A 24,698-nucleotide genomic window follows, 5' to 3' on the forward strand; every position below is an offset into this window, starting at 1 on the left:
TTTCTATGAATGAACTAGGATTCGCAAGAAACAAGGGCTTGCCTCCAGAAATAAACTACAAAATATTAAATTCCTCTTAAAAATTTGTAGAATTTTTAAACCAGTGTTAATTCTATACTTCTGAAATAAAAATATCTGATTCTAATGGTTGTACTTAAGTGGTCCAAAAAGTAGATGCAATTATTATCTAAGGATAGTTATAAATAAAAACAGTAAACAATGTGTACTTGATGTATAATTTAGTTCAGTGCTTGGGACATTTATTAAGCCTCTATTTTGGAAGTCCTTGCAGAGATGATGTCAGGTTCCAGTCCTTGGATGAAAAGGATTGAAGACAGACATGAGTATGTACCACTTTTCAGAGTGTGCAGATACATTAGTATGTTCTTGGATGCTCCCATCTTTAGCAGAGTGAAAAAGACACCAGAAATGGAACACGGAGCTACAGATGAATTTCAGTAAAACATACTACACTTTGGGGGAAGGTTTTGAGTATTATTCACTGGTAGTAGTTGTCAGGATTTATAAGTAGGGCTTGAGGAGTGGGATGCTATCCTAGGCCCTCTGCTAAGCAGTAAGTGATTTGGAGTTACAGGGATGACCTCAAGCCAAACTTGTCGATGATATTTTCAGTTCTGCTAACTTCTTAGCACTGTTGAGAGGTCAGTCTTTTTTACATTTTGAGTAGAAAAGGAAAATTGGGTATAGAGCTTGCCTAGATTTGGGAGTGGTATGCAAATGAAAAGACCCTTTTTGGAGGAGCTTCCCCACTTGAAGCTAATTCAGTCATTTATTGAGTTCTGTTGTGATTCAAAGAGTACAAGATAACACTGTTCTGAGGAGCTCATAGAATAGTGAGGTAGACAAAAGAATACACTAAGATTTCCCAGTCTATACTGAGGGAAAATTGGCTTGAATGCTTGTTTCGCACCCTAATCTATTCTAGGGCAGGGAATGTTCTCAGAAATTCTTCCCTTCTTGTTTTCCAGTACTCTTTTCTTTCTTCATTGAACCTACTTAGTTTCGGCCCTTTATACTTACTTGGTCCTGCACCAAACTATATCCCCTATTGATTTCAAAGAAGTCCATCATATTATGCATGCCATGGCAGTTATAAATTTATAACTTAATTGATGATTTGGTGGGTTATGTGGGAAGAAATCATGTCATGGAGCCCTCCATCAGCTCCACTTCATGTTTTCTCCTGTGTGATCATTTCTGATGCTCCCAAAAGCTCAGACTCCTGTATGTTTTCTTCTCTATCTAGCAGAGCCCATCTACCAAGGATAGTCTGGTTTCCCCCTTTTCTACAAAAGTGTTGGTAGTTTTTTTACATTGTTGAATAAATAATACAGAAATTATAAATGGGATGTAGAGAGGGAGAAGCAACACAAAGGAACTTAGAGATTTTGTAAGTAACTGGATTTAAAATGTCAAATTGGAACATGGTAATTATAGTGTTAGCCACTTTAAAACTTCATAGTAGATCTTGGGACAAATCCCTTTTAATCTCATTCCAACTGTGTGGTTGACAGTAAAGCATCATTCCAAAGTATCCCTAGTATTTTCTGGGTCAGGAAAATACCACTTAAAGAAAAGAGAGGACATTTTGGAACCAAAATTATAATCTGGACATTTAATAATAAGACTCACTACATTCAAGAAATGCAAGCTATAAATTAAATAAATAAATAAAGAAAAGCAAGCAAGCTACATATAGAATCAAAAGAAAAAACAAAGTTATTAGGAAATCATGTGATTGTTGTGGTTGGATATTAAAAAACACATTTTTTTTCTCCACTTTAAGCCCCATATGGCTGGCAACAACTTAAAAAAGCAAACACATGCACGTATTTATATATGTGTATATATATATATGTATATGCATATATATGCATTTATATGTATTTATGTATGTATACATATATATATATGTATATGTGCTGTAGGAAAATATATTTTAATTGTGTACATTATGTTTGTCTATAAAACACTAGAACAAATTAGTACTTCTGAAAAAAGTTATTTGATGGGATCTGCTGTTAAATTTCTTATATTGTGTATTGCACAATAGTTTTTAGTAAAAATAAATGTTATAAAGCCATTTAAATAAAACTAAGAATTATCTGGTTTGTAAGAAAAAATGGAACATTTTTCACCAGTTGGTTTACTTCATAAAGGATTTCAAAATAGAAACAATAAAAGAAATTTTTGACCAAAACTTAGACTTGGGATATACCCGTCTTTGTTGGTTTAATATAGTTGGGATGCTATGTAAGTACAGAGTGCTTTGATGCTATTTGAATTTGTTTCACGTAAGTTCAGAAATGGGACAAATTACTGCAGCAGCTGAATGACATTATCACAGACTCTGTTTCTTTCTAACCTTCTGCTCTGCCATCCTCAAGATGTTAGCTTTGTCCTCAGACTGTCTTCCTTCATGCTTACAAGATGACTACGTCAGTTCTAGGCATCATATCCATATGTAACAGCAGGAGAAAAAGCATTTTGTTAGGAGGGTGGAAACTTTGCTAAGAACCCCAGCACACCTTCCTTCCATTTTATAAGGGTAACATATATACCCTGAAGTCAATCTCTGGCAAAGGAATTGGGACCACTATGATTCACTGAGCCTAAATCAAAGTTGTCCTGAATCTGGGCATAAGCTTTCACTCCAGAGTTTCTTAGGAAAAGACACCTAAGGTGAATCAGGGGCTCTGATTCACAGAAAAGAAAAGAAGAAAAATAGGTAGAAAGCCAATAGTGTTTATTAGAGAAATGATACAGCTGTAGGCCAGTGGTTCTAAACCCTGGCTGCACATTACAATTACCTAGGAAGCTTTTAAAAAAATATTTTGAATTGGTCTGGGTTGCACATAGATATTAGCATTGAACACATCCCCCTAGTGATTTTAATATGTAGCTACATTTGGGAACCAGTGTTGTAGGTAAACTGAAGATAGAATAAGGAGACAAAAACTTTCACGAGTCTGTACACATTTACCTGCTTAAGCAGTTTTGCAGCTGTATTGAGCATTACTAAAAATTAACCATTGTTAAGCTGGGTAAAATTACCACCCCCAAATCTTGGACCATGGTTAATTTGCCAGACTTAAATGGTGCTCACTGCCATATTTACTGGCCATATTCCAAAAGAATGTATAATATTTGGGTACTTGGAGTACCCAGACAGTTTTCATAGCCAAGCTAAGTTGGGGTTTTATGTAAGGATAGGAATGTCAGTGCCATATTTGTGATGAGAGAATTGAGTTGCAAAGAGGCTATTAGTGGGAGAGATAGAACTAGAGTTCTTATTATAGTATCCTGACAGCCAGGGTTTCCTCCTATTTCATGTTGCTACTTATGTTCCTGTTGTATTTGAGAAAGATGTCATGTGTTTTGATCAAGATAAAGCCTTATAATTATTATAAGTATATTATTTTTGACAGCTTACTGTGTATGAGCCAAGCACTCTGCTAGGTGTTTTATTCCTCCCCCAACATTTGTTTAATCCTAACATTCATATGCAGTAAATATTACTAACTCTACTTTATGGACAACAAAATTAGAAACAAAAGCTTGTTACTTCTCTCCTGTCTCTTAATTAGTTCACTTCTCTGGAATCTAGACTTTGAACCTATAATGCCAAAGATTGTACTGGCGTATTAAATGCCAAAATGCATGTTTTTTCATTTTGCTGTTCACAGATATTTGACTTTATGCAGTTTACCAGTTCACTAAATACCTATTGGCTGACAAATAAATAATAGATTCTGGGTAGCCCAGGATTGGATTGCATTTTACCTGCACATGTTTTACATGCACATAATTTATGTGTTTTTTAGAAGTAAGTTTTTGCCAGTTGCTTTGCAACTTCACCAAGAACTTAGCATATGATCAAAGAACAATTGAATGAATAAATGAAGTGGAAACTTGAGACTGCTTAATTTGGAGTTGCTCAAATTATAAAGACTAGTGAAACTACTTTGCTGATAATTTCCTTTCCCTTAGGAACTTAAAATATTAAAATTAAAGGCTTTTAAGATATAGCTTTAATTATACTCTAATATTTTCAAACAAATATTGACTTACTGGAAAGTGTGCCTTGACCTGTTCAGTCATAGTCCATATTGCCATTTTTAATAAAAAATAATACTCTTTTAATAAGAAGACATAATTAGTCTATATGGCTGACATTTATTCAGATACTTGTTTTACCATTTTTTCCTAATTGAAAAATAAGAAGAAAATAAACTTGGCAGTGGCTTCTAAGGGCTGACTGGTTTAGTTTTTCACAGAGATAACATTTTCCAAATTACTGAATTATGATATTGAAAATGAAGGGCAAGCTCCTTGTTGGGGGAAAATGTTAGTGTAGCCCTAATACAGAATCTCATTAAAGCAACTGTCAGGATTTCTCTATTTTACCATCTCCTCCCCTATTCTGTAAGAATCAACTGTCGTTTTGAGTGAGTGTACTGCCAAAGAGGCATTTACAAATAAATGAAAAATGTCACAATTGATTTCACTCCTTCCAGAATACTGTGTGTCAGCTTTGTCACAAACTGTCTTTGTTATTCTCTGTTTTAGATCTCCCAGCTGGACACTGGAAATAACTTTTGGTGGTTTAGGGCCTCTCTCATTTGACCCCAGGTAAGCCCTCTATTGGTGACTTTTTACAAATATTTGTAAAACCGTTTGAACAGTTAAGAGAATATAAAAGCCTTTCCCCTCCTTCTCTCTATAACTGCTGTTTTTGTCAAAAGTATTCAGATGTCAATATTGTTTACTTACATTTTTGGACATTGGAGAGAATTATTCCATGCATTACAAAGCACTGTAAAATTATGGAATTATATTTCACATTCTCTTCTCCAGTACAATGGTTTGCTGTTATCATGCTTAATCTAATAATAATGTTAATAACCATATTACTTGTAAGGAAGTTATATGCCTATGCATTTCTTGTATTTTGAAATCTGTCTAAATTTTTATCATTTTTTATGATATAATCTCGAATACATGTCTTTCGTATAATTTGTATATGATATCATTGATACATATTCATTTTTGTCATCACCCTAAACCAGTCCACTATTGTGCACTCCTGCCATCATGCTAACATTATTGAGGTCTTGTACTGCGCCATGTACTGTGCTAAGCAGTTACACGAATTATCTTCTATAAATGTATCATAGTGGTACTTGAATTCTGAGTTAATATGGATTTGGAAAAAAAAAGGAACTAATTACAAATTGCTAGCAGCTTTTTTTATTATGGATATTAAATTAAAGTAAAGTAAATCTTCATATAATTATACTTTAAGAGATTTTAATCAGTATAATTGGTTATAGATTGTGCCGTCATTTGAGATTATTTAGCTTTCTACTTGAAAGATCATGGAATGGACCAATTAGTAATATTCTGTTTCTCTTGGAAATAGAAGTTGAACTAATTCACTCATTCATTCAACAAATATTTATTGAACACTTATTATGTGCCATTTACTTTATATTGACGACATGATAGTGAAGAATATGTATCTGCTTCTCAAGATCTCACAATGTAGTGGCAGTCAGTCAAAAAATAGGCAAATACAAGGTAGTATAATGAATGAAAACAGTAGGGAAAAGCATGGGGTACAATAGGATAAATGCAGTGAGAACCTAAGCCAGACGCGGGATGGATGCTCAGGGAGTGATGTGTCAGTAGAAGGTGGAGGAAGATTAAGTTGTAGTTGCAGAGTGGTTTGTAATGTCTGAAGTAGAGTAAGATAGCGTGATATGTCTATAAAGAATTAAGCATGAGGCAGATCATGAATGTCCTCATGAGCCATGCTTAGCCATGCTTAGGAACTTAGATATAATTATGAATAGTGGCAGTTAAATTAGAAAGACTTCATCTGATATTGGATGTTCTCTTCAAATCTGGCTGGTCAAATTCTCACAGCACTAGTTACTATGCATAATAAAGGAGGTCATCTTCCTCCTTCACACCTATATAAATGTTTTTATTAGAATATAAGGTCTTTAGAAGCAAGAACCTGGGTTAATTCACCGTGTTTTCTCAGGATCTATTTTAGTACTTTGCACATAGGAGGCTCTCAGTATTTATAGTGTGGGATGACAGAATTAAATGTAAAACTCTGGAAAATGGATAAGTTGACCTACCAGGGGCTTCCTTCAAAGACTCACCACTTATGACTCCTTCTTTCCCTGATCAGTTGTCACAAATGGTAAAATTCTTTTCCACATCTCCTCCTTACTTTTTGATTCATAATAAGATGTTCCATCAAAGTAAATCCGTATGAAATGCAATTTTAAAAATAAATAACATGTCAATTTGTAAATAAAAAATGTCAATGAATTCTCTTTAAACAGTCTAAAAAAGTTTTGGAGGAAACTAAGAATAAGTGAAGAAAATGATTTTTAGCCAAAGAAGAAATAAGCAATATAACCAATTTTAATTTATTCATTTTCTAACTCTAGAAAATACATTAGTTAACATACATTATAAAAGCTTTTAAATACATTATAAATGTTAAAATGCATTATGTAATTCTTTTGTAATGAGAGAGATGAAATGGTAACTTTGGTTACACTTTTTATATATTTTAAGATAACATATAAAGAGGATAAATTTTATTTGTTTTTTAAGCAAAAATAACTTATAAGGAACCTTTAAATATTATGGTGATGGGGGGGCAGTGCCTGGATGACTTGGTCAGAAGAGCATGTGACTCTTGATCTGGGGTCATGAATTTGAGCCCCATGTTAGGTGTAGAAATTACTTAGATAAATACATTATTTAAAAAATTATGGTGATTAACAAATCACAAAAGTACTTTAGTGTACAGGTGACCTAGGGAGTCATACCCCAGGTGGTTGAAAATGTGTGTATAGCTTCCAACTTCCTCAAAATTAACTGCTAATAACTTGCTGCTGACTGGAAGCCTTAGCGATAACATAAATAGTTCATTACCACATATTTTGTATGTTATATGTATTTCACACTATATTCTTAGAATAAAGTAAACTATAAAAAAGAAAGTGTTATTAAAATGATAAGGAAGAGAAAATACATTTATGGAACTATGTATAAGTGGACCTGCATAGTTCAAGCCCATATTGTTCAAAGGTCAACTGTATATTATTGTATAATGTGGACATTTTGGGTTCAGTTATAAACATAGATTCTATATTTCTTACCACTTTAACAGTGGCAGTTCTCCATTCTACAGACTTTTCTTTGACCAGCTTTTCTGGCATTATTCCTTTAAATGTCCTGTTTTATGGTCATTTTTCTGCTGGATTGTCCTTTGAGACCAGTGGAGTATTTCTGAAAATTTTTTTGGCATGACCACATGTAATCATGGAAGGACTGTGAACACCCACTCAAAGCTGCACAGAGTAAGGATGTCAGCTTTCATGTCTTTTTAGTGCCCTAAGGATAAGGAGATACAAACTAGTAGTTTCAATAAACCCAATAATTTTGGCAGAATATTTAAATTATGTTTTTTCCCCAAAACTAAAAATAACCTTTAAAAGTACAAAACCTAACCATATAGAATATTTAAGCAATAAAGAAAATATAAACAAGGATGTCATATTGTGTTAATGTAACCTGTTGTCCATAGGGTAATGACAACATTTTGCAAAATGAAGAAGAGGCACTTCTCAAAGAAATGCTGCCTAGTGTGATGGATTAATGGACACTTATCTGGCTTGCTATCAGTCAAAATACAGGCTAAGAATACCCAAATAAAACAAATAAAATGAGGAGTAGAAATTATGAGTAGAAAAGTAAATTAAGAGTAGTAAAGAAGCAGAAGTGAGAGCAATAAAACTGGGGAATGTTGTGGAGGGGATCAGGATATGCCATGTCTGATTTTGCCTCTTTGGCATAAGAGTTATTTTGAGCTGAAGGTATTTGGGTTCCTGAAATCCCTTATCTGCCTAAACACAGAGACTTCCAAAAAGAACTCAAAGTCATTACATCCCTTTCTGCAAAGCAACTCTAAGATTACCACACCCTAACAGATACTACCACAATGCTGTCACATCCTTCATTTATTTTCCTAAAGGCCCATTTATTTTTCCAAATAGTGATTGCTTTTCCAAGGTTCCCTTTCTCCTGCTTCCTTTCCCTTAGTAAGTTAGATATATAGACCCCAAATTCTAACCTTATCTTTGAATTACTCATCTCTAAGTACTGTCTTGTGTATGTCCAATGCACATGTTAATGAATTTTTGTTTGGTTTTCTCTTATTAATCTCTCTTTTGTCAGTCTCATTTACAGAGCCCTGGCCAACAAGTTATGATGGGCAGAAGGCAAAAAGATTTCCTTTCCTACAGTTGAGGCCTAGGGGTTCATAACACAGACACAATACGTATTATGGATTTAATTTTAGGAATATTTAGTGTAGGAATTTGCTTCCCCACACCTCCTATGTCAACATTTGATATAAGCTACCTCTTGTTATCCAGTCTCAGTTTAGCAGTCCTGCATCTGATCTAAAGCTGGTCCAAGTGAAATATACAAACAAATGAAGAGATTAAAGGTGAACCACAAAGGCATTCTAAATGTATTTATAATCCCTCTAAAATACGGGTTTTTTTTTTTTTTTTTTTTAGCAAAAACATGACCCTCTGTCTTTAACAACTATAGGTTTCTAATATATAAAATAAAAATTTGGTTACAGATCTTCTACTTTTGATGGGGTTACATCCCAATAAACCCATCGTTAATTTGAAAAATAACCTGTCTAAAATGCATTTAATGCACTTCACCTACCAAACATCATAGTTTAGCCTAACCTACTTAAAAAAATAGTTTTTTAAATGTTTCTTTATTCTTTGAAAGAGAGAGAGAGAGAATGAGCAAGGGAGGGGCAGAGAGAGGGAGACACAGAATCAGAAGTAGGTTCCAGGCTCTGAGCTGTCAGCACAGAGCCTGATGCGGGGCTTGAACTCACGAACTGCAAGATCATGACCTGAGCCGAAGTTGGACGCTTAACCGACTGAGCCATCGAGGCGCCCCTTAGCTTAGCCTACTTTAAATGTGTGCAGAACACTTACATTAACCTATATTTGGACAAAATGATCTAACTAAACCCTGTTTTATAGTAAAGTATTGAATACCTCATGTAATTCATTACATGTGGTCCTGAAAGTGAAAAACAGAATTGCTATATGGATAGCAGAATGGTTGTAAGCATATGGGTCATTTACCCTTGTGATTGCATGTCTGACTGGAAGTTGCAGGTCTCTGCCTTTGCCCAGAATCACAAGGGAATATCATACAGCATATTGCTAGCCCGGAAAAAGATCAAATATCAAAATGTGAAGTACAGTTTCTACTGAATGTACATCCCTTTTGTATCATCTTAAAGTTGCAATATCATGAGACTTTGTAAATCAGGGATCATCTGTAATTTTCTTAATGTGTAAAAGAGACCAAGGATATCAGCCCCAAATCCATAATGTCTTAACATTTATAAGTGTACAAACTTTAACAATAAATAGGAATTTCTAGTAAGACAAAAATGGTTATTTCCTGGCTGTATCATAAGAGCTCAAACCAATCAGAAAAATCACTAACTCATTATATATTGGAAGTAGGGAATCAAAAGTAGGGAGTCAAAAGTTCACAGAATAGAATTTCTTTTAGTAAGAAGAAAAAAAAGGCAGAAGATGTAGCCAAGCCTGCCAGTGGGATGTGTAAACAACTGCAAGCTGGACGAGTGGCCGAAGGATGGCTTCCGGCTGGACCAGGTGTTGGTAACAGTATGAAGCACAGGCTGCCTTGTTTTGGGGTCATTTCCTATGCTCGTTCTGTCTATTGGTTTCCTTCTTTTGCTTTCACCTTCTGGCTCTGACAGCACCTGTTCTATACTATTACCTTGGCAGGGAGCCTTAATGTACATTTTAACAAAATCTCTGTGCCAAATTTTCTTCTTAAGTTACCAAAGACAATTGTTAAAAAACTTGCAGAACAAGTAGGACAAAGCAAAACAGTTTTCTGTCAAAGCTTTGATAGTCAAATATACTATTGGCAGGAAGACCTCTTGTGAATTTTGCACACAACATTAGAAGCTGGCTGTTGACAAGGATAACTTTAATTGTTTTTAATTGTCTCGACAAAGGGGTATAAATCTCCTCCATTCCATTACTGTTTATTGAACGTCTGTTCATGCTAACATGCCCAATTTGGCTTCTCTTTTTCATTAATATAGCTATGCAGATTTTCAGGAACTGAGACAAAAGTGCATTTTTGTTTTGTTTTGTTTGCATTAGGACAAAGCCTTTCCCAGCAATACAGCATGGCTCATGACAACTTGTTGCCTGGATACTAGGGACTTCACATATGGGTTTTCTTAATAATAGGTATTTTGAATTTCTCTCTTGAAAATTGGATAGAATTTTCTTCTGTTAGTAGTTGTGGCCCATCTATGTACTATTTGCCATATGGGTATGGAAGGGGAGAGTTAAAATAAAACATCTCTCAAAACAGGAATAACAGTTTCTGTTTGGGACACATACTTAATTCTACTCTAAGTAAGGTTTTGCACACAGTAGAACTCTACAAAGCTTTTCTCATATTTTTTTTACTCTTACCATATTGTTCTTCTTTAATTCCAAACTTTTATTGGATATTTATTCCTAAAATATTAGAATTCAGGTAACATGAATTTCAAAGAAAACTTTTCAGAGGCTCCTTCCTCTCAATATCTATTACACCATCCTCCACATTCCATTTGTTTCTAAACCCATTTCATTTTAACTTGGAATGAAGCACACTAAAAATTATGAAGAGACTTTAGTAAAGAATTTTTGTAACAGATTATTTTTGATTACCAGATATCTGAATAATCTTTTGTGAATTTTTTACATAATGATCTAATTGCTTCTAAATTAGAAAGTTGGAATGTGTGACAACATTGATTGATATGTGCTAAAGTACAGATTCAGGTCAGAAAGATGAAAGGCAATAATTAAATAACATGAAGGATAATCTAGGGATTTGACAACTGTATAAGTACAGTATGTTTATTTAGTAAATTTAAAGTGGGTTGGTCAGTGAACCATTCAGTATATCCTGAGTATGTGGCATGTGTATGAAAATGCACTAGATGCTAAGAAATACATTTTTTAAGCAGTCAAAAAGCTGTACTGGACTCCATTTATGATTTCAGTTATAGAATGTGGCATTCTGTATGTTTCCTGCTGCACAACTGTCTATAATAATAGGAAAACAAAACTGGCAATGAAAAAATAAGACAAAATTGGGGATAGGAACATATTTAAATAGGTGCTAATATGAAGTGAAAGCAGTGTTTGTCAAAGTCATTAGATAAGAGTTAAATATGTGTGCTGTGGAATTTTCAGAGAAGGCATGTTTTGAAGTCAATATGACTTGACTGGACTGTGACAGATGAGATTTTTGGTAAATGAGACAGGTAAATAGAAACCTTTCTGGGGTGACCAATAGCATGAACTATAAAAGTAGTCCTTTGGTAGTAACACCAGGGAGAATGGCAGTGCGAGAAGACCTTAGTGACTGGAACAGAGGATTTGTCCTGGGCAGGTACTGGATTTGAAGAGAAGTAAGCAGTGTCAGGATTTCACAGCCAGGTAGAGTACTTTAAACCTAGGCAATGGATAGTGTTAAGTTCTTGAGCTGGGTGTGCCATAATGAAGAAAGGTCTTCTGTGAAAGGAACCAATAAGAGGCAGGATGGTTGTCTGGGAAGGAGTTGGGACATCTGTGTGTAAGAAGAGTAGGACAAATTAGGATATGATGGGAGAGTGAATGAAGAAATACAGTGTAAATAATTAAGCTATTTTACTGATGCTTATTTCTTATTTACAAATATAGTACAATAATTAACACATTCCAGAGATAGTAATTAGCAATCAGGTTAAATTACTTTGATTACTTCTTTTGCATTTAACGAAAAACATTTTGAGAAAGCTACTTTCTGAGGTGTTTTATAGATCCTCTCTGTATAGTGTCTCTTTTGCTTTTACTTCATTCTTTTCCTCTCCCTTTCCCTCACTTAGGTCTGTTTCTCTGTCCTCTTTTTCCAAGTTTTCCTTCTTAAAATTTATTTAGAAAAATTGTTTTTAATGTTTAATTAGAGAGAAAGAGAGAGAGAACGCACACAGGTGAGAGCCAGGGAGGGGCAAAGAGAGGGAGACACAGAATCTGGAGGCTCCAGGCTCTGAGCTGTCAGCACAGAGCCTGACGTGGGGCTTGAACTCACCAAAAGTGAGATCATAACCTGAGATGAAGTCAGATGCGTAAGCAACTTGGAGGTGCCTCTCCAGGTTTTCCTTCTTAAACAACAAAAGTTTAGGCTGTGTTTTATTTTTAAATCATTTTCTGTAAGTATTCTCCAAACAGTTTAAAACTTATATAGGCTTAAAATGAAAAAAACAAAAACAAAAAACAAAAAACAAAACCCAAAAACATAGCAACCTGCTACTACCTCTGTCCATTCCTACTCCTAAGAGATGAGTTTCAGCTGTTCCAAGTTTTTCTTCTGATAGCTCTGTGCTTATGTAGTTATCTCTTAATTTATAAATTGTTATTATCCATTGACTTCTTGTTTTGTTGGTTGAGACTTTATTTTTCTAAGATCACATCCCAGCTATCCAAATTACCCTCCATTTTAATTAGAAAGTTATATCACAGTTGATTGTTAAATTAATGGTTTTTACATTTGTAATCACTGAGTATTGTTTACTTCTGAACCAGTACATGCATTATGATTGTTTTTTTCTGTCTCACATACTTTTCTTTATACGTTTTATATGTGTCTGTTGCTATTTGTTCCCCAGTGTTCTATAACAGGGCTATTAAGTGGCTATCAATAGCATTATTAAATGATCTTTGTTGTTCTCAGGAAAGCAGGTCCTTTAATGCCTTGTTATTGAAGGCAGGGGCTGAAGTAAAGAACTTTGGTCCTTAGGAAATGAGAACACTGAGAGATCCCAGAAGAAACTAAGAAAAAAGTGTTCTTTTGAAACACCAGCAAAATAAACTCCTGGAGCTTGGTGGGGAGAGAGAGAAAGGTTGAGAGTGAAGAATGGAATGTATTTAGGAAAAGTTCATAAAATAATTATTAGCTACATTAAACTGTTCTTGTTTTTGTCCTGGAAATATTCCTGTTGTGTCTCTTCATTCTCTTGCATCAGTTTAAAAAAAATTTTTTTAATGTTTATATATATTTGAGAGAGAGAAAGAGAGACTGAGTGAGAGCAGGGGAGGGGCAGAGAGAGAGGGAGACAGAATCGGAAGCAGGCTCCAGGCGCTGAGCTGTCAGCACAGAGCCCAATGCAGGGCTTGAACCTATGAACTGGGAGAACCGTGAGATCATGAGGTGAGCTGAAGTCAGGCGCTTAACTGACTGAGCCACCCAGGTGCCCCATCTCCTGCATCAGTTTTAACTGTTATTTCTTGCCCAGGTACCACTGTCATCCCACAACTTTTCTGTTCTGCTTTCGGTTTAGGATCCTGTGTTGCCTTTATCTTATTTCTGCCTCTCGTGGGTTTCTAAGAAAGAGAGTTTGGGAAAATTTTTTGACTCCTTACATGTTTGAAATGTCTTTATTCTTCCCTTATGCTTGATTGATAGTTTGGGTGAGCACAGGCAGATTCTTCTCAGAATTTGTAAGCCTCTATTATCTTGTGATATTTCTGCTGGGAAGTCAGAGGCCGTGCGATGGTTGGTACTGCTTTTCTCAGGAAATTTCACGGTCTCTTTTTTGGGCATCTATGTGCTTTTTCAAACTTGTCTTTTAGTTTGATGATTTTGGGGTTCTTCTCATTATTTTTATTGCTATTTTATTATTGTGATTTTCTTTGATGTCTCTCTTTATTTCTACAACTCCTATTGGAGAAAATTGTATCTATCCTGGATTAATTCTCAGATATTTTTCTTTTTTTTCCCCTGTTACTTTCTATTTCTTTTTGTTCCTGGTGCTTCTTTTTTAAAATTTCATCTTTTATTATTATTTTTGTAACTTTTAAGAACTCTTTATTCTGTGATTATTTCTGTTTTATGGCATTCTGTTCTTGTTTTATGGTATACTATATTATATTTTGTTGAAGTCTTTCTCACTCTGCTTAGTCTTTTTCCCTCTGGTTCCCTTTTTTGTTTGTTTTACTGTCTTTTATGTTGGAAGCATTCCTCACATGTTTGATAGTATATAAAGGACTATTTTAAGAATGAAACACTAAAAGCTAATAACTTTATGCTAAAGTGGGATTTGTGTCCTATAACTATAGAATGTATAGAATGGTGATGGGCAAGCCTTTTCCTTTTCAGTATCTCATGACACACACACACACACACACACACACACACACACACACACACACACACACACACTTCATACGACAATCCGGAACAGTAGACATTGCTCCATTTTAGTGTTGGAGAAACAGAATCAAATGGGGTAAAACAATTTTCTAAGGTTACATATCTCATTAGGTACAATATTCTGTGTTTTCTTCAGGTCTGTAAGGTTGAAAATCTCATGCTCTTTCTAAGATATCATAGCTTAATTTTATTTTTGCTTTTCTGAAGCTACAGTTCTGAGTCAAGTGGTATTATGGTAAAATTTGGTGAAGTTAGTAAGAACTCTTTAAACTGCATATTGCAAGTAACTTAACATGAGTGTAAGTACATTTTGAAATGCTCTCTGAAGCTTTTCAGTTTATAGCATTTAAACAAAATGTTAGAATAGTAAATTATAAAGGAATTAGAAATGCTTCACTGACGTCACCACATTCTTAAAGCATAAAGCTGTAAGTGGAAAAGGAATCACCTTCATGAACTCTTCATGAAGAGTCACATGAAAAATATGTAGTCTTTTGAGAAAGCAGTTTGGTAATATATATATCAATAGCCTTTAAAAAGTTGTTACCTCTGACTTAGACATCTAATTTTAGAAATCTTTTTGTATAGGAGGAGATCAGAAGCATAGATAAAACTACAGATAAATCTTCAAAATTATATCCATTATTAAATAGGCAAACATAAAATTAGAAACAACCTAACTTCTCACAATGGGACAACTTTTAAATAAATTATGGGGAAGCCATATGTTGGAGTATTATGTAACTCTGAAACATGATGCTTTCAAAGCATACTTAAAATACCATAAGGAAATGTCTGGTGTGTTATGTGAAAAAGCGGAATGCCAAATTGTGCCCAAAGTATGGTGCAAAGTAGGTCAAAACTTATGTACATATGCATAGAAAAAAAGAAAGAAGAAGTTTGGTAGAAGAAAATACACCAAACTGCACATAGTATTTGTCTCTAGGTTCTAGAATTATAGGCAATTTACATTTTCTCATGGGTGTTACTGTGTAATTTCCAGATTTCCTAAAATAGCTATGTATTACTTTAATAATAATAAATGTATATAATTTTTGAAAACACTTAAAGAGAAAAACTTTCTCTGGTCTTTTTGCTGTTGAGAGTAAGTGAAACTAAGGGTTCTTTGGTTCTTCCTTGTGATCATATCATCATCTGGGGATTACGATAAAGGGTAAGGAATTAGGCTCTTTACTGCACTAGATTGTCTTTAAGAATTTTCTAATTTAGGAAAAGGTGCTGACACCTGTCATCTTTATTGCTTCTTTTCTTGTGTTCCCTACCTTCACTTTCTATACCTTAACAACTCATCATTGGCTTGTCATAAATATTATTTAAGTCACTAATGTACGTTTCAAATTTATTGTGCATTTTTATTTACAGTGTAACTTTAGATAGGATTCATACACAAATTGGAACTGATTTCTGAAATATTTTGTAAAAAATCTATTAAAGGTTTCCTAGTGACAAATGTTCTATATGAGAAAAGTTAAAGGTGTATAACTGGGTTTTATGAGTAAACAGTAAAGGGAAAATCACCTTGATTACCTGTAATTAATACTGGTCTAGGTTTTAGACTTTTTTTTAGGTAAACAGTCATTTTATGTAATTTAATTACTAATTACAGTGATTTTAAACACCTGGGCTCTCTTTGCACTATCTATAAAAATCTTTAGGAAATAAGAATTAATATACGCATGCGTTGAAGTGGGATGAAATGGGTAGGATCTAGACATTACTTGCATTTTGATGAATCTCAGGTGTATTGAATTTTTCTAGAAAAGAAATGTTATAAGTGGCATTGCCAGTTCTATGAACACAATTTTAATGACATTTTTAATGACGATTTTAAAATGTATGTATTTTTAAATTCAAAGCCACATAATTTGACTAAGTTAAATAGTTCTGGTAAGGGTGGGCAGTAGACACTGTGTTCTTGAATTCAAAAAGAACAAAATGTGTATTTTCTTTCTGTAATCACTGTGCAAACATTTATTAAGCATCTAAGAGCTAAAGTCTTCCTCACTTTATTAAAAATGGAATTATGAAACATTGGCTGGTATTTTATATAGATACAATGAAATTTTGACAGATTTCTTTCATTAAGCAGCAATGTAAAACTAATGCTTAAGGTCAGAGAAAAGGAACATCTTTGACACAGGTTCATTTAATGTTGTAAATTAAATGACTCACAGTTTTCTGATATTGACACCGTCAACCCCATAGGTGAAAGAATTTTCTGTTTGGTCTAACTAAATATGATAATGAATTATCATATTTGTTAGTTTATAATTTTGGGAGAATGCTTTTAACTTTAATATTTTAGATGATTTTGCATTTTTATTCACAGAAATGAGGTGGACCAAGTAAGTGGCCTCAGTGCTCTGGGGAATGACTTTTTTAATTGCAACTCCTGATCTGCCTCACAACTGTCATCTATTTTGTTTGGTTCCCCCTGGACCCAAATCCTATATGTGATGCTATTTTCCCATTTGGTAGTCTTCTCACAGTTTTAATGCTACCACATGTTTATGTCATACACATTATCAAAGAAAAAAAAGTTTTCTAATAGTCTCATCCTGCAACACAATTAAAAGAAAAGGTCTAATTAAAGCTACTGACTTGTTTTCATCCCCTTTGTTAAGGAGCTACTTTTTCTTTTTCTTTCTTTTTTTTAGCATGTTCAGAGAAAAAAAGGATAATTTAAATGAAATTCAGTTTATGTAAAAAAGACAATTGAAAACACTGACAGTCTTTATCTTTAGATCATTGATCTGTATTATCTAGGGTAAAGGCATAAGTGTATAAAGTATGCTTACAATGTGTCCAATTGAACATTTTTTTCAAAAAGGAAATTTTACTGTGTTGTTCATCTTTCTGGGGTAGACATTCACTTTTTTCCCTTAAATAAGCAGAGGATCCAATAGATAGTTTATAACATTTTAAATAGTCGTAAAATTTATGTAATAACATGAATGTTGTTTAGTACTCTCTATTTTTATCTATTAACTGTCGATTGCTTATAAAAACTATGACTTGAATTACACCAAATTTCAGAGCATATATGTGTTTTAAATATTACATACTTTATTTTTGAAGAAAGTCTAAATGTTTCATCCTGCCCTTAACTTCATTTACAAAAAAAAATTAAAAATGTTGGTTTATTTTTGAGAGAGATACATGGATTGCAAGCAGGGGGGCAGGCAGAGATGGAGAAGGAGACACAGAATCTGAAACAGGCTCCAGGCTCTGAGCTGTCATCACAGAGCCCAACACGGGGCTTGAACTCATGAACTGTGAGATCGTGGCCTGAGCCAAAGTCAGATGCTTAACTGACTGAGCCACCCAGGTCTGCCCTTGACTTTAAACAGAAATAAGTTCATTTAGTTTTCTATTGGTGCATTATTTAATGATGCAGACTTTTTTGTACTGATGTATGATATGACATATAAGGTGTTCCTTATAAAATATCTCCCAGGTTCATGTATCCTCAGTGCATAGTCAATCTATCTTCAGATGTTGAGGACTTTTACATATTCTTCAAAGACATTTTTAGCTGATGTTTACATAGGGAGAAGTTATATTTATCTACACTTACTACATGATTTTGGATAAAATGACATTTGAAAAGACCCGGATATAGTTGTTAGAATATCAGAATCATGGGGTACCTTGGTAGCTCAGTTGGTTAAATGTCCAACTTTTGATTTGGCTCAGATCATGCTCTTATTGTTTGTGAGTTTGAGCCCCATATCTGGTTCCCTCTGTGCTGACAGTGTGGAGCCTGCTTGGGATTCTCTCTCTTCCCCTTTCTACCCTTCCCCTGCATGCATGCTATCTCTTTCAAAATAAATAAATAAATTTAAAAAAAAAAAACAATGTCAGGATCAGGTACAACCTCTCCAGAAAACATGCTGCTTATCAACAAAAGTGATGTGCTTGTTGAGTGGCTGATATTGAGAGGTCATGATATTGCATCCAAATCAACTCTTAGTTAACTGTTGTATTAATCACTCAGTAATCAGGAAGCAAAGTTTTAAGCACTTCATATTCAACTATGATAATCTGCTGCTTAGAGTTTTACTGTGATTTATGAAGTATATTGCATATTGGGGTTAAGTGTAACATATACTAGTATTTCCTATTTAATGCAGCAGGAAAAAAAGAACAACTACTGGTTAGCTTTTTCATATCTGGTTTTCAGGAGCTATGTTACTGATGTTCAGTGGGAGATGCTGAACTCTATTTTGAAAGTCTGGTGTGGTGCAAAAGACATAGGCTTGGCATCCATAGTTCTTGGTTCAAATTTTCCCACTGCCACATGATGTATATTTGGGTCATTTTCTTAAGTGTTTTGAGCCTTGGTTTTCTCCTATGCAAAATAAAAACACTAACACTCATCTTATTTATTTATTTATTTATTTATTTATTTATTTAATATGAAATTTATTGTCAAATTGGTTTCCACACAACACCCAGTGTTCATCCCAAAAGGTGCTCTCCTCAATACCCATCACCCATCCTCCCCTCCCTCCACCCTCCATCAACCCTCAGGTTGTTCTCAGTTTTTAAGAGTCTCTTATGCTTTGGCTCTCTCCCTCTCTAACCTCTTTTTTTTTTTTCTCCCCCCCCCCCCCCCAATGGGTTTGTGTTAAGTTTCTCAGGATCCACATAAGAGTGAAAACATATGGTATCTGTCTTTCTGTGTAGGACTTATTTCACTCAGCATAACACTCTCCAGTTCCATCCACGTTGCTACAAAAGGCCGTATTGCATTCTTTCTCATTGCCACGTAGTATTCCATTGTGTATATAAACCACAATTTCTTTATCCATTTGTCAGTTGATGGACATTTAGGCTCTTTCCATAATTTGGCTATTGTTGAAGGTGCTGCTGTAAACATTGGGGTACAAGTGCCCCTATGCATCAGCACTCCTGTATCCCTTGGGTAAATTCCTAGCAGTGCTATTGCTGGGTCATAGGGTAGATAGATCTATTTTTAATTTTTTGAGGAAACTCCACACCGTTTTCCAGAATGGCTGCACCAGTTGGCATTCCCACCAACAGTGCAAGAGGGTTCCCGTTTCTCCACATCCTCTCCAGCATCTATATTCTCCTAATTTGTTCATTTTAGCCACTCTGACTGGCATGAGGTGATATCTGAGTGTGGTTTTGATTTGTATTTCCCTGATGAGGAGCAACGTTAAGCATCTTTTTATGTGCCTATTGGCCATATGGATATCTTCTTTAGAGAAGTGTCCATTCATGTTCTCTGCCCATTTCTTCACTGGGTTATTTGTTTTTCGGGTGTGGAGTTTGGTGAGCTCTTTATAGATTTTGGATACTAGCCCTTTGTCCGATATGTCATTTGCAAATATCTTTTCCCATTCCGTTGGTTGCCTTTTAGTTTTGTTGATTGTTTCCTTTGCAGTGCAGAAGCTTTTTATCTTCATGAGGTCCCAATAGTTCATTTTTGCTTTTAATTCCCTCGCCTTTGGGGATGTGACTAGTAAGAAATTGCTGTGGCTGAGGTCAGAGAGGTTTTTTCCTGATTTCTCCTCTAGGATTTTGATGGTTTCCTGTCTCACATTCAGGTCCTTTATCCATTTTGAGTTTGTTTTTGTGAATGGTGTAAGAAAGTGGTCTAGTTTCATCCTTGTGCATGTTGCTGTCCAGTTCTCCCAGCACCATTTGTTAAAGAGACTGTCTTTTTTCCATTGGATATTCTTTCCTGCTTTGTCAAGGATGAGTTGGCCATACTTTTGTGGGTCTAGTTCTGGGGTTTCTATTCTATTGGTCTATGTGTCTGTTTTTGTGCCAATACCATGCTGTCTTGATGATTACAGCTTTGTAGTAGAGGCTAAAGTCTGGGATTGTGATGCCTCCTGCTTTGTACTTTTTCTTCAAAATTACTTTGGCTATTTGGGGCCTTTTGTGGTTCCATACAAATTTTTAGGATTGCTTGTTCTAGCTTTGAGAAGAGTCCTGGTGCAATTTTGATTGGGATTACATTGAATGTGTAGATAGCTTTGGGTAGTATTGACATTTCAACAATATTTATTCTTCCAATCCATGAGCATGGAATGTTTTTCCATTTCTTTATATCTTCTACAATTTCCTTCATAAGGTTTCTATAGTTTTCAGCATACAGATCTTTTACATCTTTGGTTAGGTTTATTTCTGGGTATTTTATGCTTCTTGGTGCAGTTGTGAATGGGATCAGTTTCTTAATTTGTCTTTCTGTTGCTTTATTATTAGTGTATAAGAATGCAACTGATTTCTGTACACTGATTTTGTATCCTGCGACTTTGCTGAATTCATGTATCATTTCCAGCAGACATTTGGTGGAGTCTATCGGGTTTTCCAATATAGTATTATGTCATCTGCAGAAAGTGTAAGCTTAACTTCATCTTTGCCAATTTTAATGCCTTTGATTTCCTTTTGTTTTCTGATTGCTGATGCTAGCACTTCCAACACTATGTTAAACAACAGCTGTGAGAGTGGACATCCCTGTAGTGTTCCTGATCTCAGGGAGAAAGCTCTCAGTTTGGCTTTTATGATGTTTAAGTATGTTCCTTCTATCCCGACTTTCTCAAGGATTTTTATTAAGAAAGGATACTGAATTTTGTCAAATGCTTTTTCTGCATTGATTGACAGGATCATATGGTTCTTATCTTTTCTTTTATTAATGTGATGTATCACATTGATTGATTTGCGAATGTTGAACCAGCCCTGCAGCCCAGGAATGAATCCCACTTGATCATGGTGAATAATTCTTTTTATATGCTGTTGAATTCAATTTGCTAATATCTTATTGAGAATTTTTACATCCATATTCATCAGGGATATTGGCCTGTAGTTCTCTTTTTTTACTGGGTCTCTGTCTGGTTTAGGAATCAGAGTAATGCTGGCCTCATAGAATGAGTCTGGAAGTTTTCTATTTCCCTTTCTATTTTTTGGAACAGCTTGAGAAGGATAGGTATTATCTTTGCTTTAAATGTCTGGTAGAATTCCCCTGGGAAGCCATCTGGTCCTGGACTATTATTTATTGGGAGATTTTTGATAACTGAATCAATTTCTTCACTGGTTATGGGTCTGTTCAAGCTTTCTATTTCTCCTGTTTGAGTTTTGGAAGTGTGTGGGTGTTTAGGAATTTGTCCATTTCATCCAGGTTGTCCAGTTTGTTGGCATATAATTTTTCATAGTATTCCCTGATAATTGCTGTATTTCTGAGGGATTGGTTGTAATAATTCCATTTTCATTCATGATTTTATCTATTTGGGTCATCTCCCTTTTCTTTTTGAGAAGCCTGTCTAGAGGTTTATCAATTTTGTTTATTTTTTCAAAAAAACAACTCTTGGTTTCATTGATCTGCTCTACAGTTTTTTTAGATTCTATATTGTTTATTTCTGCTCTGATCTTTATTATTTCTATTCTTCTGCTGGGTTTGGGTGTCTTTGCTGTTCTATTTCCTTCAATGTGCTGTTAGATTTTGTATTTGGGATTTTTCTTGTTTCTTGAGACAGGCCTGAATTGCAATGTATTTTCGTTTCAGGACTGCCTTCGCTGCATCCCAAAGCATTTGGATTGTTGTATTTTCATTTTCATTTGTTTCCATATATTTTTTAATTTCTTCTCTAATTGCCTGGTTGACCTATTCATTCTTTAGTAGGGTGTTCTTTAAGCTCCATGCTTTTGGAGGTTTTCCAGACTTTTTCGTGTGGTTGATTTCAAGCTTCATAGCATTGTGGTCTGAAAGTATGCACGGTATGATCTCAATTCATGTATACTTTATTTAAAAGTCTAGCTTGTCTGATATAAGTATGGCTACTCCAGGGCTGTTTTGTGACCCAGTATGTGATCTATCTTGGAGAATGTTCCATGTGCACTCGAGAAGAAAGTATATTCTGTTGCTTTGGGATGCAGAGTTCTAAATATATCTGTCAAGTCCATCTGATCCAATGTATCATTCAGCGCCCTTGTTTCTTTATTGTTCCTGTGTCTAGATGATCTATCCATTGTTGTAAGTGGAGTATTAAAGTCCCCTGCAATTACCACATTCTTATCAATAAGGTTGCTTATGTTTGTGATTAATTGTTTTATATATTTGGGGGCTCCTGTATTCGGCACATAGACATTTATAATTGTTAGCTCTTCCTGATGGATAGACCCTGTAATTATTATATAACGCCCTTCTTCATCTCTTGTTACAGCCTTTAATTTAAAGTCTAGTTTGTCTGATATAAGTATGGCTACTCCAGCTTTCTTTTGACTTCCAGTAGCATGATAGATAGTTCTCCATCCCCTCACTTTCAATCTGAAGGTGTCCTCAGGTCTAAAATGAGTCTCTTGTAGGGGGCAAATAGATGAGTCTTATGTTTTTATCCATTCTGATACCCTTGTCTTTTGGTTAGAGCATTTAGTCCATTTACGTTCAGTGTTATTATAGAAAGATAATGGGTTTAGAGTCATTGTGATGTCTGTAGGTTTCATGCTTGTAATGATGTCTCTGGTACTTTGTCTCACAGGATCCCCCTTGGGATATCTTGTAGGGCTGGTTTAGTGTTGATGAATTCCTTCAGTTTTTGTTTGTTTGGGAAGAACTTTATCTCTCCTTCTATTCTAAATGACAGACTTGCTGGATAAAGGATTCTTGGCTGCATATTTTTTCTGTTCATCACATTGAAGATTTCCTGCCATTCCTTTCTGGCCTGCCAAGTTTCAGTAGATAGATCTGTCACTAGTCTTATAGGTCTCCCTTTATATGTTAGAGCATGTTTATCCCTAGCTGCTTTCAGGATTTTCTCTTTATCCTTGTATTTTACCAGTTTCACTCTGATATGTCATGCAGAAGATCGATTCAAGTTACGTCTGAAGGGAGTTCTCTGTGCCTCTTGGATTTCAATGCTTTTTTCCTTCCCCAGATCCCGGAAATTCTCAGCTATGATTTCTTCAAGTACACCTTCAGCACCTTTCCCTCTCTCTTCCTCCTCTGGAATCCCTATTATACGTATATTATTGCGTTTTATTGCATCACTTAGTTCTCTAATTTTCTCCTCATACTCCTGGATTTTTTTAATCTCTTTTTCTCAGCTTCCTCTTTTTCCATAATTTTATCTTCTGATTCACCTATTCTCTCTTCTGCCTCTTCATTCTGAGCTGTAGTCGCCTCCATTTTATTTTGCAGCTCATTTATAGCATTTTTTAGCTCCTCCTGTTTCTTAGTCCCTTGATCTCTGTAGCAATAGATTTTCTGCTATCCTCTACACCTTTTTCAAGCCCAGCGATTAATTTTATGACTATCATTTTAAATTCACTTTCTGTTATATTGCTTAAATCGTTTTTGATCAGTTCATTAGCTGTCACTACTTCCTGGAGTTTCTTTTGAGGAGAATTCTTCCAGTTTCATCATTTTGGATAGTCTCTGGAGTGTCCTGGAACTGCAGGGCTCTTCCCCTGTGCTGTCTGGAGTAACTTGTGTTGGTGGGCGGGGCTGTAGCCAGACCTGATGTCTGTCCCCAGCCCACTGCTGAGGCCACAATCAGACTTGTGTGTACCTTATCTTCCCCTCTCCCAGGGGCAGGACTCCCTGTGGAGTGGTGTGGCCCCTGTCTGTGCTACTTGCACACTGCTAGGCTTGCTGCTTCTATGGGATATGGCGTATTAGCCAGGGTGGATCCTCAAGGTGCACAGGGGCGGGAGGGGTAGACTCAGCTCACTTTGCTTTCGGTGGTCCGCTGCGGGAGGGGCCCTGCGGCACCAGGAGGGAGGCTGACCTTTTGACGGGATGGATCTACAGAAGCACAGCGTTGGGTATTTGCCCGTTGCAAGCAAGTTCCCTGAGGGTAACTGGTTCCCTTTGGGATTTGGGCTGGGGGATGGGTGAGGGAGATGGCGCTTCGCAGTGCCTTTGTTCCCCGTGGAGCTGAGCTCTGTCCTCCAGGGCTCAACAACTCTCCCTCCCATTGTCCTGTAGCCCTCCTGCTCTGGGAGCAGAGCTGTTGACTTATAACGTTCCAGATGTTAAGTCCTGCTGGCTGTCAGAACACACTCTGTCCAGCCCCTCCGCTTTTGTAAGTCAGACTCCGGGGCTCTGCCTTGCCGGGCGGGCTGCCCCTCCACCACCCCGGCTCCCTCCCACTAGTCTGTGTAGCGCACCGCCTCTCCTTCCTACCCTCTTCCATGGGCCTCTTGTCTACACTTGGTTCCAGAGAGTCAGTTCTGCTAGTCTTCTGGTGGTTTTCTGGGCTATTTAGGAAGATGTGGGTGGAATCTAAAGTGATCAGCAGGTCGCGGTGAGCCTAGTGTCCTCC

General features: G+C 35.7%; 1 protein-coding gene across 3 annotated transcripts in view; it reads left to right on the top strand.

Moving 5' to 3' along the window:
- NAALADL2 (N-acetylated alpha-linked acidic dipeptidase like 2) overlaps window positions 1–24,698 on the top strand; it is a 1,363,282-nt gene that overhangs the window by 89,364 nt on the left and 1,249,220 nt on the right. For all 3 annotated transcript variants that reach the window (XM_086674748.1, XM_086674747.1, XM_086674749.1), the window contains exon 2: window positions 4,591–4,653. The gene's annotated coding sequence lies outside the window, so the exon portion shown is untranslated. The remainder of the gene's footprint in view (window positions 1–4,590; window positions 4,654–24,698) is intronic.

Source organism: Puma concolor, chromosome C2, assembly GCF_028749965.1.
Source record: "Puma concolor isolate L17-30 chromosome C2, mPumCon1.1.hap2, whole genome shotgun sequence".
NCBI classification, from domain to species: domain Eukaryota; kingdom Metazoa; phylum Chordata; class Mammalia; order Carnivora; family Felidae; genus Puma; species Puma concolor.